Genomic DNA, 16,069 nt, shown 5'->3' with positions numbered 1-16,069 from the left:
GGTGCAGCATGACGATGAGGTGCAACGCAATGATAGGTGCAACATGGAATCACCTTGGAGAATCAGTTGAAGCAGCATGTCTTCAGCTGTGTTCAACTACCTCATTTATCATCTTCTTAGAGATGATCTATGCTCTTATTTAGATAAGTCAAAGTGTTGACTTCTGTTTTATATGTACTCTCTCTCTCTCTCTCTCTGTTGAACTATTGAAGAACATATAAGAAGAGTTGATCAAGGGTTTCCCCACATTGGGGTTTGTCCCTGGCTAGTGCCACATCTTGTGTCCTCTTGTCTTGGCTTGTCTTTTGCGATTTATGTTTATGTTCTATCTGCAATTTACTATTATGTTGATGTGATTGCTAATCTGGAAAAGATATTGAGCTAATTGTGAAAATTGAAATAAATTGCTCTAAGCATAGAACATACCTAAACTTAGCAACATGAGTTCTAAAGAACCCAAACACCATTTGGTGAAATTCCACCAGGATTGTATTTTATTAAAATAATTAATATTTTTAATGGAGTTCCTAAGTCTAAACTTAGGGAAATTAAAATATTAATGTGTATTAATCAAAATATGGGTAAGAATGATCTAGAAGGCAGATCAAGTCATGTTTTAAGATTAGTTGTTGATTAGAGACTTAAACTTGACCGTTGAAGACTCAACAGGAAAAGTATAAAATGGAGGCTTGGGGTTCATTTGGAAACACACAAGAGATTGAGGAAATCGATTTTCTGAGGTGAGAAGTTCTCAAGAGGAAAATCGATTGGGGAGATCTTGCAGCTGAGGAGCAGAGAGAATCCGGGAGAAGGACTTTCCGGAAAATACATAACAGAGAGGCAGAGAGAGCTTGCAGAAAGGCAGCGCAGTAGCTGGGAAAGCTGACGCTGGGTCAGTCTGGGCCCACATAGTCCTAAAGCAGAGCCAGAAGGGCTAGCGCAGAGCAGAAAAGTTGCCTGTCACGCAGAATCCATAACTGTCAGAACAACCGGAACTGTCGGGAACTACCGGAATTGCCGGAACTATCGGGAGAGCTGACGCAGAGGGCAGAGAAGGTGACGCGGAGCCATCATAGAAATAGCCGGGGTTGGCCAGTCTTGTGTCGGATCAGCCAGAATTCTGCCAAGTGAAGTGAGGTAAAAATCATTCAGATTTTCAGCTAGTATTTTCTCTGTAAAGGATTGCTAGATGAGCATCCTAGATTTGTATTAAGATATTTCTCCTGCATAATAATAAACCCTCAGAACTGCTGCACCGATTTTCTTGCACTGGGTTTTTCCAGGGACTATTGTGTCCAAAAATAAGTGTGTCCTATATATCTTGTTCTTTGCTTTGTTTTCTGTTTCATAGGATGAAATATTTAATTAGTGTAGGCTGCAAAAGTAATTTGCTTCAGTATTCAAAAGAATAACTTGATGAATGTAATTTAAAAATCAAGTAGGTGAAGTAGATTCAGATTTGCTGCAGTAGGGGTTCCTTCAGAGTGTAGGAATTTTCACATCAGGGACAGTGAAGCCAGAGGAAGGATTCTAGATCTGGCGAGTGCATTTGCAGAGAGGCAAGTGAGCCACAGTGAGGCTGACACAGAGTTGCGCAATAACCTCTAAAGGCAAAGTCAATTTGCTGAGGAAGATCGACGTTTTCAGTTCCAAAGGCCGGGAAGGAGTCCCAGAGTGTCGGAGAAGCATCTTTCTGGTCAGTAGAGGGCATAGCGACTTCATCAGAATCCAACGGAAGGCAAGTCGTCCAACTAGCTACGTAGAGCAGCGCAGTGCCTCAGAAGGCCGAATTTTTGAAGGAAAGTGGTGCCGGGAAATTGCCTGTGGGGTGAGGAAAATTCCTCTCTAGATTTTTTGCCAGTATTTCTCTGTAGGATTTCCAGATTCTGCATCTGGTTGTACTCAAATTACTTCATTCCTGCTTAATAACAAAACCCTCAGCTGCTGCACCGATTTTCCCAAATTGGGTTTTTCCAGGGACATTGGTCCAAAAATAACTGTGTAAATTTATGTGTGTGCTAGCATTTCTTCCAGCGTTTATTTCCTTCGCAATTTTATTTGTGTAGGTTGTAGTGTGATTGATTCAGTGTTTGCTGTAGCAAACAATGAATAAATTGTTAAAAATTAATTTAAGAATTAAGAGAATTATTTCCAGTTGCTGCAATAGGATTCGGGTTTCCGAATTTTCACATGGTATCAGAGCGCAGAAGTAAAGGAAGAGGGAGTTTCCTTGTTCATTTGATGGGCAATAGATTGAAACCCTAGAGGTAGCGCAACCACCTTTGCCAAGAGGTCGAATTTCTTGAGAAGAATTGATTTTTCTGAGAGAGGGACAAAAAATTCTGATCTCTCTAAATCAAGGGATTCCAAAGGCAGAGGGAGAAACCCTAGTATTTTTTGCAGAGCAGATCTCTAGTTGGACGTAATAGTTTCACAGCAGTTTGCTAGAGCAGAACTAGCCTCAGGTGGAAGAAGAGCACACACTGAGGGAAAAGATTCCTCAGGGAACTTCTAGTCTCAAGAAATTCAATTTCCCTTGCAGTTCAACATTCGTTCTGTGCAAAGTTTCTCACTCTAGAAGGGAGTGCGAATAACTAAGCAAAAGGGAAGAGGATTTTTTTGACATTGTTTGAGATGGCCATTGCTGGGCTTCGTGATTAGGATAGGTTGGATGGTGCTTCCAACTATGTCATCTGGAAGGTAAGGATGTCCTTCCTTCTGGATGAATGTGGCCTGAAGCCATTCATAGATGCAGTGGTATTGGTAGCTATCCCCACGGACGCAGATCAGCTGAAGGAGTACAGAAAGGAGATGGCGCGGGCGAAGAAGTTGATCCTTGATGGTGTTCGGGATCACATTGTATCACACATAGTGGCCAAGGGAATGGCCAAAGAGATGTGGGATACACTTTCCACGTTGTACTAGGGCACTTCTAAGCAACGGAAGATGTACTTAGAGGAGAAGCTGAGATGCACCAGGATGCAGAAAGGGGAACGCATAGACCCCTTCCTCACCAGGATTCAGGAGATTTGGGACCAACTTGCAGCTGTTGGGGCAATGCCTCAACCCACAGAGCTAGTGTGATTGGCACTCAACAGTGTCTCTGAGGAGTGGCAGGTATTTGTCCAAAGTATCTTGGGCAGAGACACCTTGCCAAGGTGGGATAGGATGTGGGCCGATTTGTAGCAGGAGGAGTTGAGACGAGACCTAGTGAAGAGATCCATTAGTGGCAGCAACAGCAGATCGAAGCAGGTGAAGGAGGAGGACAATGTGGCCCTCGCATTGAAGGGTCCCAGTCAAGGACAGGGGGAGCAACGAAAGAAGAAGGGCCTATCAAAGGTCAAGTGCTTCAGATGTGGTGAACTTGGTCACTACAACACCCTGTGTCCTCTCAGGAAGAAGGATAAGGAGGAGAAGCAGGACCAGCAGGCAGCATCAACAGAGATCGATACGCTGTCCTCTAGGTTGGAGGAAGACTCCGCCATGTTTGCTGACATACCCCCAGGAGTCAAATGGGGTGACTTGGTGTTGTAGCCCTAGAGTGATACAGATGGGCAGGATTCTTGAAGAGGTCCACCTCTTGGATCGGTACCTTGTTACGAGAGCCCGCAATATTCAGTAGCAAGATGGATCAGTGGCAGTAGATGCAGTTAGATGCCAGAGTGACAGAGTCTAGTTGTAGTCAGATGCTGGGGAGTGCAGTGTAGAGTTGGCAGCAGTGCAGGTGGCACAACGCTCAGACCGGGGGCTGTCACTCTGATCCCCGATCCCTCCGTTTAAGCCTGTCTCCCGCAGCTAAGGGGGGTAGTCCCTGTGAGATGATGAGACCAACTGTAGACCAGTTGGTTGGGAGACACGAGACACAATATAAAAAGCACTCGATGGATTTGATTAATTTAGCAGACCAGTGCCTTAAGAGATTATAGTTAAGATGATTACTTGTTAGCTGATATAGAAACGTAAATCGTGAACAACAATCATTTGTCATCGAAAGGTATCAGCTAAATCACATGACCAAAACGATATCCGACAACTGAAAATTTTGAAAAGATGAAAGCCTTAAACCACCACGAGAATCATGAATTATTAACCAGATATCATATTCGCATCTCGACTTGAAAATTTTAGATCTCAGCATGAAAGATGATAAATCCCGAAAATAACTGGATCTGACAAAGAAATTTTTCCACAAATTTTAATTATTATTATTATTATTATTATTTTTTTTAAAGCAAAATAAAAGGAAATCTAAAAATTAATCTAAAAAAAACTAAACTATATTAAAAAGATAAATCTAAAGCTAAAATTTATTTATTTATTTATTTTTTATTATAAAAGTCTAAAAAAAGGAAAAATCTAAAAATTATAAAATTCAAAATCTATTCTAAAACTAAATAAAACAAAACCTAAACTAATTTAAATAAATCCTTTTTATATATTTTTTGTTTTCTTATAATAAAAATCCAAAAAAACAAAATGATTAATTTTAAAAAAAATTAAAATCTACAAATTGAAATTTAACCAAAATTTAAATCCTAAACATAAAATCAAAAAACTATACAAAACTAAAAATTAAATTTGAAATCCAAATTTCAATCTACGCTAACCTTGAATCTGAAGACTAAATAGAATTCTATTTAAAAAAACAAACTATCGTAACCACATAAAAAAAAAAATCGAAAAACGACTGAACACAAAAGATGCTAAGGCGTAATACTAAGAACGTGAGAACGGTTTGCGTGAATGGTTTTTTTTAATGGCGAGAACGAGGGTATCATAAACGACTGAAACATAGTGCTGAGGACTGAGCAACGTTTTGAATCGGTTTTCTTACCTGAGCCGCTGACTTCATCAAATTGATACCTGGGCGCTGAAAGATTAAACCACCGCACATGATACACCAAGCAAATCCACGGGTTGACAAATCCGCGTCAGACTTAAACGAAAAAATATCTTAACGCAGGCAAAGGGAACGATAAGAGGATCTTGCTGGCGTATTTTCTGCGATAATGCAACCACAGCTGATTGGCCCGTGTCGATTGATCACGCTATGCATTTGCAGGTGCAAAGGGCGGGACGTGTTTGCTGTCTGGAGGAACGATGAGACCCAAAAATGTATGCCGAGGACTGAAGCTGGTGGCTTTGATGCAGTCAGCCACATTTCATCATTTTTTATTTTATTTTATTTTGATTTGCAGGTTCTGGCCTTCCTCTGCTGACGGCCTTAGCACACCGATATGTAAATGGATCGCCCAGAAACGCTCAGTGCTGTAGCTCAAATTCGCTGATCAGGGACCGTGAAGCTCAAATTTGTCTGTCAATGATGGATGCTGATAGTATGAACAATAGCAGATCTCAGAAACTGATATTGATAGAATCAGCGTAAAACTTTTCTCAGATCTGGCCAGGACAGCAGAACAGCCTTGATAAACCCTTGGATACTTAAGAAATCCTGCAACCTGAAACGATGAAATCACCCAAAAAATAATATGTACATAACACAAAAATCAAAACCCTAATGAAAACTGTATAAAGCAGAAATTTAAAACCCTAAACCGCTGATTAATGTACAGATTTGGCCCCCTAATAGCCAGATTCAGCAATAAGCACAGAAATATTTTGAAGAGACAGAAATTTTAGGTTTTCACTGTGAAGAACTTCAGAAAACTCTCATGCAAATTAGAAAAATAAACCGAATGATACACCCAGGATCAAATCCAACTGGGCTCAGCAAAAAATGCCTGCGGGAGTTGGCTGGTTCAGCCGAGAACTTCCCCTAATGCCCACAATTTTCCTTCAGAAAATGTTTTCTGCACAGCTCAAAACAACCATCAGTAAAGAGGGCAAAAATGCTGCTAGATCTCAGGAAGTAATGGAGATACCTGCCATTACTTCAGAAACCCTAACAGCACCCAAACCTCAGCAAGTGAACAAGATACCTGTGCTCACAATACTCTACAAAAAGCTATTATTAACGGCTGAAAATAACATATGCAGAAAATGAAACAATCTCACAGCATTTTAAGAGAGTAACACCAGCAAGATATGGACCCCAAAGTCTTCTTTTATTAACCAGAAACAGATTTACAAGAGAGCTTCTTCAGTATCAGACTCACAGATCGAATTGATCTGAAATGACCACCTAAGACTCTATATAAAGGAAATGATTCCAACGGCTAGTTCGAATGATCCATGTAGAAATGATCTCGACCGTTGATGAGGATCAAGACATCTCTTGATCTCATCCGTCGATTTATTCAATTAATTTTTTATTATTATTTTTTAAATTTTAATTTTTTTTTTTTTATAATTTTTTATTATTTATTATTTTTTTATTATTTTTTAAATTTTTTAAATTTTTAAATTTTTAAAATTTTATTTCATTTTTTAAATGGATCATCGAACTAAGCCTTTGGAAACATCACCTAGGACCTAGGACTTATGACTCACAAGGGGATTTAAAACATTTTCAACCCTCAAGACACATTTCATGATGACTTTTTACAATTTACATCTCAAGGGGACAAACCCACTTAATCTAGACCCTCACAAAACACCCAGTTCTGCGACACAACTATAATATAGCAGATCAACACACTAGGATTCTCTTAAAGTTCTAATGACAAAATCCATCCCGGCTTTGGGGTCAGGTTTGAAGGAAAACTCTGCCGATCCATGGATCGGTGAGATGAAAAACATTCCGGGACGTAGATTACCATCAGAAAGTTAGGTCCACCTAGGCAATTTACATACATGACTCATGTCTGCTAAGATTATTTACAATTAATACATGCAGACTGGGTTTACAAAAATATGATCAAGTTGCTGATGATGGCAGGATGGCACAGACATGCTGATCAGATGCTGCCCCTTTCTGCCAAGAGAAAGGGGGTGTACTGCATGGGTAGTTGACCAGTAGAGGTCAACATCTGGCTCTACTTGGGGACACGTTGCTGCACTGTAGGAATGTGAGAATCCAGAATCTGCACCCATACAACACAGATAAAAATAAGTAGCGTCCGTCCAAAATCATCATATACATTAAGCACAAGAAAGATAAAAGCTCTTCATTTATTAATAACATGAAAAATAAATCTAATCCTAAAAACAGAAATGAAATGCTGAAAAGACAAGGAGTAGGGATAGAAATACGATACAAAATATGCCCCACGGCATCAGATGTGTTCAATATAGTGCATACTGAGCATTTGCCTGCTTTCAGGCAAATCTGTCGGCTGCTTGTCGGATGTGCCATGTCCAATTTTGCATATGGTAGGACTCTTTCCTATCAAAAAATCAAGCTGCTCACGGCCGTCTGATGCATCAAATCTTCTTCTTATTTTCTTTCTCTTACGTTTTTTCTTTCTGGCAGGTTGAATTACTGATGACCTGGAACTTTCTGTTTCAAAACTATCAGATGAAGTATGCGTGATATGTCTTTCTTTAGCCCGCATCTGATCATTATCATTCTTAAGTCTATCCGGATCACCTTCAATTAACCATCTTTCAATTGAATCAATAACCTCCTCATAATAAAATGGAGCTTGTTGCAACAAATGAGAAGGCTCCTGATCTGTTGATGTTCCCTGGTTTCTCTCATTTTCCAATTGCTGTAACCTTTGAACCTGTATTTTAATGGCATCCATCTGACTAGAGTGTTCAACTTTTATAGCTCTGATTTGTCTGGCATGGTGTTCTTGCATATCTTTTATTACTTTAACATTTCCTTCCTTTATGTTCATCAAGTAATGCTGCATGAAATTTATTTCTTCTTTATGATTCGCTTGCATGTCAGCCAACTGATTATTATGATTGAACGTCATGATAGTCATTTCCTCATCCATAGTTAATAACTTGTTTTGCATAGAGTCAATTTCCCTATCATGATCAACTTTCATGGTCACCATATTTTCCTCTAAGACTGACATCTTGCTTTGCATGCTTCCAATTTCTGTTTCATATTTAGTTTTCATGGCCTCAATTTCTTTAGCATGCTGATTTTGCGTGACTTCAATCTCCCTATTACGTTTTTCCAGGTGGGTGCATAAAGTTTTGACATCATTGACGTAATTAGTTTGATTGCTTTCCATATTTCTTACCAACATCATTAGATCTCGTAAAATTTGTTTTTGCTCTTCCCTTTCATTGTCATTTGTCCCTAATTTTCCACTATGATGATCTTGATCTGCAATATTTTCGGTGGATGACACATTCTGACATGATGAATCGTCTTTCTGTTGCACAATTTTAGAGGCAGAAGGCAAGTTGTTTGGACTATCATATCTATCTTTAAAAGCATTGATAATGTCTTCCAAAGAAGTGAAAAAATCTTTAGGAAAATTGTTAAACCAATTCAAAGCATCATCTTCTAAAGAAAGGACAAATAGACGCATCTTGAAATCTTCATTATTATATTGAGGAAATCTACAATATAAGATCATTACACAAGTAAACATGTTTAAATGTTGTCTAACAGTCACCGAATCACCACCCGAGAACTTAAATAATTTACCAACGGCCTCTTTCGGAAGATCATGGAGATTATCAGTAAAATGACATGGTTTAAATGAATAATCCATGATGAACAATGAGGGATCAAATGGATGATAGAAAGAGATTTCTGCTCAAGAAAATTAAGAGATGAGAGAAGTGGAGTCGCCACTTGAACAATGAATCTGATTCTAGGATCCAAAAAGTAACCTCAAGCAGATATGAGGAAAGCTTCTTGTCTGGGAAAAATGAGAAAGTGGAGTCGCCACCCAAACAAGAAACAGACCGAAGAGATGCTACTGATATGGCGAAAAAAAAAAATAAAGCAATAAAAGATCCAATTGATAACCCAAAAGGTTGAATATGCCAGCCCGAATGAGAGATGAGAAATATGAGAAGATGAATGTCGATGAAACTCCAGGAACAGAAAAACTCTGTCCCCGGCAACGACGCCAAAAAATGTTGGCGTTGCTGGGCCAGATGAAGAGATAAGAAATGAGAAAAATGATTTGTCGTTTGAAACACCGAGAAAACAACGTCCCCGGCAACGGCGCCAAAAAATGTTGGCGTTGCCGGCTCAAACGAATGATAGGCAGATGAACGATGAATGATGATAAGATGTTGAAAAACCAAGGACAGAAAAACTCTATCCCCAGCAACGGCGCCAAAAAATGTTGTCGTTGCCGGCTCAAACGAATGGTGGACAGATGAACGATGAATGATGAAAAGATGATGAAATGCCGAGAAAACAAAGTCCCCGGCAACGGCGCCAAAAAATGTTGTCGCGCGGATTGACACGACAACGCTCAGACCGGGGGCTGTCACTCTGATCCCCGATCCCTCCGTTTAAGCCTGTCTCCCGCAGCTAAGGGGGGTAGTCCCTGTGAGATGATGAGACCAACTGTAGACCAGTTGGTTGGGAGACACGAGACACGATATAAAAAGCACTCGATGGATTTGATTAATTTAGCAGACCAGTGCCTTAAGAGATTATAGTTAAGATGATTACTTGTTAGATGATATAGAAACGTAAATCGTGAACAGCAATCATTTGTCATCGAAAGGTATCAGCTAAATCACATGACCAAAACGATATCCGGCAACTGAAAATTTTGAAAAGATGAAAGCCTTAAACCACCACGAGAATCATGAATTATTAACCAGATATCATATTCGCATCTCGACTTGAAAATTTTAGATCTCAGCATGAAAGATGATAAATCCCGAAAATAACTGGATTTGACAAAGAAAATTTTCCACAAATTTTAATTATTATTATTATTATTTTTTTTTTTTAAAGCAAAATAAAAGGAAATCTAAAAATTAATCTAAAAAAAACTAAACTATATTAAAAAGATAAAGCTAAAGCTAAAATTTATTTATTTATTTATTTATTATAAAAATCTAAAAAAAGGAAAAATCTAAAATTTATAAAATTCAAAATCTATTCTAAAACTAAATAAAACAAAACCTAAACTAATTTAAATAAATCCTTTTTATATATTTTTTGTTTTCATATAATAAAAATCCAAAAAAACAAAATGATTTATTTAAAAAAAAATTAAAATCTACAAATTGAAATTTAACCAAAATTTAAATCCTAAACATAAAATCAAAAAACTATACAAAACTAAAAATTAAATTTGAAATCCAAATTTCAATCTACGCTAACCTTGAATCTGAAGACTAAATAGAATTCTATTTAAAAAAACAAACTATCGTAACCACATAAAAAAAAAATCGAAAAACAACTGAACGCAAAAGATGCTAAGGCGTAATACTAAGAACGTGAGAACGGTTTGCGTGAATGGTTTTTTTTAATGGCGAGAACGAGGGTATCATAAACGACTGAAACATAGTGCTGAGGACTGAGCAACGTTTTGAATCGGTTTTCTTACCTGAGCCGCTGACTTCATCAAATTGATACCTGGGCGCTGAAAGATTAAACCACCGCACATGATACACCAAGCAAATCCACGGGTTGACAAATCCGCGTCAGACTTAAACGAAAAAATATCTTAACGCAGGCAAAGGGAACGATAAGAGGATCTTGCTGGCGTATTTTCTGCGATAATGCAACCACAGCTGATTGGCCTGTGTCGATTGATCACGCTATGCATTTGCAGGTGCAAGGGGCGGGACGTGGTTGCTGTTTGGAGAAACGATGAGACCCAAAAATGTATGCCGAGGACTGAAGCTGGTGGCTTTAACGCAGTCAGCCACATTTCATCATTTTTTATTTATTTTTTATTTTATTTTGATTTGCAGGTTCTGGCCTTCCTCTGCTGACGGCTTTAGCACACCGATATGTAGATGGATCGCCCAGAAACGCTCAGTGCTGTAGCTCAAATTCGCTGATCAGGGACCGTGAAGCTCAACGAAGTTATGCATATAAATTTGTCCGTCAATGATGGATGCTGATAGCATGAACAAGAGCAAATCTCAGAAACTGATATTGATAGAATCGGCGTAAAATTTTTCTGAAATCTGAAAATCCCAGGACAGCAGAACAACCTTGATAAACCCTTGGATGCTTAAGAAACCCTGCAACCTGAAATGATGAAATCACCCAAAGAATAATATATACATAAAATCAAAACTGAAAACCCTAATGAAAACTGTATAAAGCAGAAATTTAAAACCCTAAACCGCTGATTAATGTACAGATTTGGCCCCCTAACAGCCAGATTCAGCAATAAGCACGGAAATATTTTGAAGAGACAGAAATTTTAGGTTTTCACTGTGAAGAACTTCAGAAAAATCTCATGCAAATTAGAAAAATAAACCGAATGATAGACCCAGGATCAAATCCAACTGGGCTCAGCAAAAAATGCCTGCGGGAGTTGGCTGGTTCAGCCGAGAACTTCCCCTAACGCCCACAATTTTCCTTCAGAAAATGTTTTCTGCACAACTCAAAACAACCATCAGTAAAGAGGGCAAAAATGTTGCTAGATCTCAGGAAGTAATGGAGATACCTGCCATTACTTCAGAAACCCTAACAGCGCCCAAACCCCAGCAAGTGAACAAGATACCTGTGCTCACAATACTCTACAAAAAGCTATTATTAACGGCTGAAAATAACATATGCAGAAAATGAAACAATCTCACAGCATTTTAAGAGAGTAACACCAGCAAGATATGGACCCCAAAGTCTTCTTTTATTAACCAGAAACAGATTTACAAGAGAGCTTCTTCAGTATCAGACTCACAGATCGAATTGATCTGAAATGACCACCTAAGACTCTATATAAAGGAAATGATTCCAACGGCTAGTTCGAATGATCCATGTAGAAATGATCTCGACCGTTGATGAGGATCAAGACATCTCTTGATCTCATCCGTCGATTTATTCAATTAATTTTTTATTATTATTTTTTAAATTTTTTTTTTTTTATAATTTTTTATTATTTATTATTTTATTATTATTTTTTAAATTTTTAAATTTTTTAAATTTTTAAATTTTTAAAATTTTATTTCATTTTTTAAATGGATCATCGAACTAAGCCTTCGGAAACATCACCTAGGACCTAGGACTTATGACTCACGAGGGGATTTAAAACATTTTCAACCCTCAAGACACATTTCATGATGACTTTTTACAATTTACATCTCAAGGGGACAAACCCACTTAATACAGACCCTCACAAAACACCCAGTTCTGCGACACAACTATAATCTAGCAGATCAACACACTAGGATTCTCCTAAAGTTCTAATGACAAAATCCATCCCGGCTTTGGGGTCAGGTTTGAAGGAAAACTCTGCCGATCCATGGATCGGTGAGACGAAAAACCTTCCGGGACGTAGATTACCATCAGAAAGTTAGGTCCACCTAGGCAATTTACATACATGACTCATGTCTGCTAAGATTATTTACAATTAATACATGCAGACTGGGTTTACAATCAAATATGATCAAGTTGCTGATGATGGCAGGATGGCACGGACATGCTGATCAGATGCTGCCCCTTTCTGCCAAGAGAAAGGGGGTGTACTGCATGGGTAGTTGACCAGTAGAGGTCAACAGGGCCTATCAAAGGTCAAGTGCTTCCGATGTGGTGAACTTGGTCACTACAACACCCAGTGTCCTCTCAGGAAGAAGGACAAGGAGGAGAAGCAGGACCAGCAGGCAGCATCAACAGAGATCGATAGGCTGTCCTCTAGGTTGGAGGAAGACTTCGCCATGTTTGCTGACATACCCCCAGGAGTCAAATGGGGTGACTTGGTGTTGTAGCCCTAGAGTGCTACAGATGGGCAGGATTCTTGAGGAGGTCCACCTCTTGGATCAGTACCTTGCTACGAGAGCCCGCAATATTCAGTAGCAAGATGGATCAGTGGCAGTAGATGCAGTTAGATGCCAGAGTGACAGAGTCTAGTTGTAGTCAGATGCTGGGGAGTGCAGTGTAGAGTTGGCAGCAGTGCAGGTGGCACAATGCAGAGTCAGCAACAACGCAAATGCCTCAGTGGCAGCGTAGATACTAGCATCAGTCAGAGACTCGGGAGACAAATGCACAGTCGATTCAGTATTTAGGATGCTTTTTAGTTGCAACAGCAACATGGAGAGGGAGTTGCAGATGTAGTGTTGGCAGTAGCTCAACAGCAACACAAATGCAACACACATCATAGTTGTGCAATAGTTGGTGGGCAGCAGCATCCAAACATCAATAGCGTGATAGGAGATGATGCAGAGATAGGGTGTTGCTATAGGGGGCATCAACTCTAGAACACATTCCTCGCTAAGAGGGAGTGTTAGTTTTTGTAGCATCGGATGTGTTCTAGCCTTGAAATTTTGTGGAGAGGCTAGAATACATGAGATCTCCAAAATCCAGAAATTGTTTCAGGAAATTCCGCCTAGAAATGACTTAATTAGATTATTAATCATTTTTTAAATATTTCCTAAGTATAAACTTAGGGAATATGACTAATTAATCAAAATTAATTAAGGTGTGAATGTTCTAGAAACTCACACGGATCGACTTCAAGTTAATCCCAACCATCAATTAAGATCTAATCTTGGTCGTTGAAGTCTCAACAAAGGATTATAAGAAGAAGTCAATGGGGCTTGGAGAAATCACTTGAGCAATTCGATTTCATGAGCAGATCGATTTCTAGAGTAGCAACAGTTAGTTGCTGGAGAGAGAGCCAGTGAGATCGAAGAAGTGAGAGAGGGACAAGGACAGTGAAGCTGGAGGAAGGATTCCAAATTTGGCGAGTGCATTTGCAGAGAGGCAAGTGAGCCACAGTGAGGCTAACACAGAGTTGCGCAGTAGCCTCTAGAGGCAAAGTCAATTTGCGGAGGAAGATTGACGTTTTTTGTTCCATAGGCCGGGAAGGAGTCCCAGACTGTCGAAGAAGCGTCTTTCTAGTCAGTAGAGGGCAGAACGACTTCATCAGAATCCAACAGAAGGCAAGCCGTCCAGCCAGCTATGCAGCGCCTCAGAAGGCCGAATTTCAGAAGGAAAGTGGTGTCTGGAAATTGCTAGTGGGGTGAGGAAAATTCCTCTCTAGATTTTTTGCCAGTATTTTTCTGTAGGATTGCCAGTTTCGACATCCAGTTGTACTCAGATTATTTCACTACTGCTTAATAATAAAACCCTCAACTGCTGCACCGATTTTCCCGTGTTGGGTTTTTCTGGGGACATTGGTCTAAAAATAACTATGTAAATTTATGTGTGTGTGCTAACATTTCTTCCAACATTTATTTCTTCCGTAGTTTTATTTGTGTAGGTTGCAGTGTGATTGATTCAGTATTTGCTGTAGCAAACAGTAAATAAATTGTTAAAAATTAATTTAACAATTAGGAGAATTATTTCCAGTTGCTACAATAGGATTCGGGTTTTTGAATTTTCACAATGGCAACCGATAGTGGTATTCAGCAAGTGCATAGAGGGTGCAACCGGGTGTAGTCGTGTGCTAAGGGGCATGAAGATACATGTTTGTATGCAGGGGAGCGCAAGGATGCTTGGTCGTATGAAGTGATGTGTAATGTTGCACATTGGAATATTGGAGCCTTACCTCTAGGGAGACCGCCTAATAGGGATGACAAACATGCCATTGGGTGTGGCTCACCCATGATCGATGAGGACGCTGATGGACATCATTTGATGATATCCATGGGAACTCACGCGCCTGTCTCACTTCCACATTGTTCGCGAACACAGAGGAGTTGGATGTTGTCCCTTGATGCCTTCATTGTGAGCAACAGGATGCGGGAGGCTCACTTGGGACAGTCAGATGGGACATAGAGTATCTAGAGAGAGACTTCTTAGCAGTGGCATTTGGTTAGGGAACGAGTTGATAGGTATAGGATTGGGGAGCTGCATGGTGCACTTTCGGCAGGACGACGCGAGGTGTTATGTGGGCATGAGGTACAGGGGATGGTAGACTTTGTCTATAGGAGGGTATCTAGACTCTGGGCAGTGACCGAGTGCACCATTAGGATTTGGGGTATCAGATTTCGCTATGTGGTTTGGTAGGAGCATATCAATTTCTCATATGTGGGACAAATTCTTGATGCTTGGTTCCCATCTATTGGATACATACAGGGGTCAGAGGCAAGGCACGGAGGGGTCCTAACAGCGGGCAACATGTCATAGTAGCACGCAATGAGAATTGGGGGTTCTCACACTTGTGCTCAGATTTTCCCCATATTAATAAAATGGCTCAGATTTTTTGCTTCTATTTACTGGTGTTCTAAACTGGGTGCTTTGGTCTCATATTTTGCTCGCTGTTCCTAGTGCATGTTTGGGTATTACTGTTAATTCTCCCATTAGGAACGTTGTAGTAGTATTAAGAGATTGTTTATACTTCCTAGCTTTAGGAGGTTGTAGTTGTTGCACAACAACACTACATGTAATACAACTTGCTTTTGCTACAATTGCTCAATGCGATATGCTTGCTCATCGAGTTCAAAATAATTCCAACAGATCTAATATCTATTGTATGCAACAAAAATAGGCTGAAGAAAAACACCATAGTCTTGCAATGCCTGTTTACAATGTCATAGAATCAAGTATGAGAGACGAAGAAAAGAGAAAATAAATTGTATTGATATCCTGGATGAATAAAAAACCTGTCATTAGGAGAAATACATCCTCTATAGAGTTTCAATGGGGTGAAAACTTGAGCATGTTGCTAATCTATTGGTAAAAGGATATTCTTTTTCCTAAGATTTATTGATCTTATAGTCGCTTTTAGACCAAGAATGTTTTCCCTTTATTTTCTTCAGTTTACTGAATTCCACATTTATCTTGCAAACTTCAGAACTTCTTTTCTTCCCATAATTTTCATTGAAAATTTCCTGGATGGTTTGTTCCTTACATGGCTCATTAGGCTATTGATCATCTTACTAGGTATCTCTTTTGAGAAAGTTTCTTGGGTTCAGTTACCAGGTTTCAACACGCACTTTATTTATGTTCTATTTTCTCTCTATTTGTAGGGAATGCATAAACTGTTTGTGGAGATTTCCTTTCCCAATAGCATAGCTTGCTGTTAATGTGCACTGGGTTATCTCAATCTCTCTCATTCTTTTAGCCTTTCCTCATGTTGCTTTCATGTGAAGTTTTAACCCAGCTTCTATG

The 16,069-nt window shown here is 39.3% G+C and overlaps 1 protein-coding gene across 3 annotated transcripts in view; it reads left to right on the top strand.

Annotated features, from left to right (window-relative positions):
- Positions 1 to 16,069, top strand: part of LOC149141154 (nucleotide pyrophosphatase/phosphodiesterase-like) — a 346,054-nt gene that overhangs the window by 84,681 nt on the left and 245,304 nt on the right. The window lies entirely within an intron of this gene.

The sequence above is a fragment of the Pinus tabuliformis genome, chromosome X (genome assembly GCF_031772625.1).
Source record: "Pinus tabuliformis cultivar Carrire ecotype Pingquan chromosome X, CPIR1, whole genome shotgun sequence".
Taxonomy (NCBI): Eukaryota; Viridiplantae; Streptophyta; class Pinopsida; order Pinales; family Pinaceae; genus Pinus; species Pinus tabuliformis.
The sequence above is the reverse complement of the archived record's forward strand: the minus strand, read 5'-3'. Positions and strand labels throughout refer to the sequence as shown.